Source organism: Echinops telfairi, unplaced genomic scaffold (genome assembly GCF_000313985.2).
Source record: "Echinops telfairi isolate 266 unplaced genomic scaffold, ASM31398v2 ScPeMD7_7467;HRSCAF=8505_1, whole genome shotgun sequence".
Lineage (NCBI taxonomy): Eukaryota > Metazoa > Chordata > Mammalia > Afrosoricida > Tenrecidae > Echinops > Echinops telfairi.
The window spans coordinates 41,715,312-41,718,838 of NW_022111368.1; positions in this window are offsets into that span (position 1 = coordinate 41,715,312).

Sequence of the window (3,527 nt, forward strand, 5' to 3'; positions counted from 1 at the left end):
GCGCCGCACGCCTCAGTACCGGTTTACAGTCTTCTACCAGGTATGTGAAGTGACCTCATTTCATGCAAATCAGGTGCAGGCACTAGATGTGTAAATAGGGTGAAGACAATCTCCTACCCAATCAAGGATATAGGTGCTTTATCTAAAGTCACACCATGTATGGAAACCCCCTCATCTGTTCCTAGGCAGACTTAAAGGCTAAACTCAGCCCGTCCCAAGGACAGGCTATTCAGAGGGGAGATAACAGAATTACAAAACTCTGTCACATAGGCGGGAACGGAAGAGCACTGCAAGCTCTGACAAAACATAGTGAAGATTGAGCCGAATGGCCCTGGACACTCTTCCACATAGAAAGATTCCCAGAAAATTGTCAACACAGGTCTTGAGGCCTGTGGCAATGAAGGGGTTAGGACCAAAAGGAGTATCAACTACAGGGACAACATCCCGCTCCTCAAACATCAGCTCTCTACCCCTCCCCTGACCTGCTCTCCAGGGAGAACCCAGGGAGTGTCCAATGGAAGCAAAGAAACGGAAAGGCCAAAAAAAAGGAAATTGACTGTCACCCAGACACGCACACCAACCCAGATATTGAAAGGCCTTCATCAATCATCAGTTTCCCAGCCAAACACTGGACCCTCTGTCTCTCCAACCCCAGCCGAGGACCCACGAGATGCGGCCTTTGTCCAACACTCTGCTCTGGGATGACCAAGGTGCTCCCTGGGGCAGGCAGTGTGCAGAGGGTCCTCGGGAGCAGTCAGGACAGGACCAAGCAGATACTGAGTGGAGGAGGGTGAGGGATGGGGCCCCCTTGGCACCCACTATGGAGATGTGCCCTGGGACAGGAGCAGGGGGAGGGCTCCAGGGGCCAAAAGCACAACGAAGATGAGGCTGAAGCCCACGCAGAGGATGACAATCACCGTCACGTGCTTCCCCCAGAACTAGGGAGCCACTAGCTGCACGTCTTGAAGTGCTCGCTCTGGGAAGACAGGGGTGACCCAGCACCACAGGGCACATGCCACACACACCGAGATGCTTGAAGTAGGAGCTGCAGTAACAAACCGTTCTCTATGCCAATGTTCTAATCCCCGACCCTGGCAAATAAGCCATCACAACCACCTGGCAGGTCAGGTTCAAATGGAGAAGTACAAGCTTCTAGGGAGTTCTCCACTTACATGGGGGCTCCCAGTCTGCACCTTCTCATCTCACCCAGCCCCGTCCTACCGATGGAGGGGCCTTATAGGGGACAGCTCTGGTATCTGCCCTTGGGAAGGCAGACCTGAGGGAGGGCCGGGACCTGGGTGGATAACATCTCCCCAGCTGCATGATCTCTTTACCCGGGGACTGCTGTGGACAGGGGAGGGCCCGAGAGCAGGATGGGAATGGTGTGATAATGGCAATGAAGGACCCTGCTCCTCCCCCTCCTTCAGTAGCACAGACTGAGGTTCCCTGGGTCCTCCTCCCCAGATGAGGTGCCAGGAAGTCATCCTACGTCCTTGCACTCAGAGAGCTGGCTTCAAGACTAACCTCAGGGCTCCAGAGCCTGAGCTAGTTTCTCCCAGCTGAACATGGAAGCTGAGCCTCTAGCCTCTGCCGAAAGTCCCTAAGGATCTGGCCTCTGGCCCTGGCTGGAGAGAGAGAGAGTGATGAAGCTGGTTTGTGGGAGATGATATTCTAGCTTTCAGCTGTCAGAGGACCCGGCATCAAAGAATTCCCCTGCTCTTTCAGCTCCTCTTTGAGGCTGACTCAGCAGGACTCTGGTAGCTTTTCGCTAATGAATTTTAAAATGGTTACTTAGAGGTGTGTGTGTGTACAGTTTAGACTGGAAGGTGTGCATTCAACAGTAAAAATTGCTCATCAACCCCAACCCCAAATTCTAAGCTTCCCCTGCTACCCTGATTCCTCTTTTCATTCTTGGGGTCCTTGTTCTCCTTTGCTCAAGTCTACACCTGTCAGCCCTCTTAGACGCCAGTAGATTTTCCATCCCTGCCTGCTAAGTCCTGGAGAAGGCCAGTGGAGGACTACCCGAAACTCAACCATTCTGCCCTGAAGAGGTCAGGTCTCAATGGTTAAGAGCAGCCTTCAAAAAGAAAACTGGGCTCACTGGAAGGGAACCTATGAACAGAGGCATCTGCTGGTCTTGGAAAATGCCTCATGGGTCACTCTGCCCCACACATGCATACACCCACCACTGCCCCAGCCATTAGACCCTACTCCCCGGGTCCCTGAAACACTCAGTGCAGAGCCAGAGTGTGGGCTCAGCTCACACCAACTCCCCAAATGTCCCCCAAGATAGTGTAAATGGCAAACTTCTGTTCTTCCCGAATTGTTTTTCCCTGCAAATAGACCTCCCTTGCTCCTAAAACACAACCCTCCTCCTATCTCGACAGCCCCATTGCCCCAGCCTTGCTGTGGCTTCCAGGTTCTCTGTCTTGCTGCGAACATGGTCCAAGTTTTCTCCTCGGGCCAGGATCCATCCACATTCTGGGTCATGTTCTTGATGCCCTCCACCTCGCTGGGCAGTTTCCTCAGCCAGTTATTTCCTCCACCTCCACTGCTCTCCTCCTGAGAGGCAACATGGGGTTCACGAGGCTGAGGGGGGTGGGGTATGGAGGGACAGAAAGTCTCTCTCAGAGGCCAGGGGAGAGCTGAGTGGTTTCTAAAGAGAATGTTTCCGCTCATTACCTGTATAATAAATGCATTTTTAACTAGACGGTGAACGTTAGATAAGACCAACGTCATGTCCAGGTTCGCTGTGCTCCCTTCAGGGCTTTACTTGTGCTGCTCAAACAGACACCGAATCTGAGCTGGGCTTTCCCCTTCGTGTTAACTAATATTGATTTGAAGTGATAAGCCAAGTCACTATAAAAGAATTAAGGTTGAATTGCAATACCCACCTTCTCATCACAGTCCCAATCTGATCTAAGAGGAGTTTTCCTGGGGTGTGGCCTGCAAAGCAAGGAGAGATCAGAGGGATACGCTATCAGAGGGATCTACTACCAGCAAGAATGGGCACAGGCCCTTTGGACCCAGGTCTACGCTGAGAACCTCCGGATCCAGGAGAAGATTGATGTCAGGACAAGTGGGATGTCCAAGGAAGGCTTGGCTACACGTGCTGAAAGGAAACACCCTTTCTTCTTACAGATGAGCCCAAAGAGAGAGAAAGCCTCACCCTGGAGCTGCTGCCAGGAGTTCAGACCTGTGGCAGCCTGAAATGTGAGCGACTACATCTCTGATCGTTAGAACCATGCACTGGAGGGGCCTCTGTTACAGCAGAACTGGAGGATTCAAATAGCTGCTGGCAAGGAAATGAACCCCGCCTTTACATTCCTCTCCACTGCCCCTGGCTCCTCAGAGGGACAATGAGATAGCAGAGATACTGTCCCCCCAGGTTCCTTCCTGGCCAGCGAAGAACCCAGCAAGTTTACACGTTCCCAGAGGACTCTGGGCTTTCCCATCCTATAGGCCCATGTAAGCCTGGGGATTTTCCAGACCCTGCAGACTGGACGAAACCCTGAAACTCTTGCTCT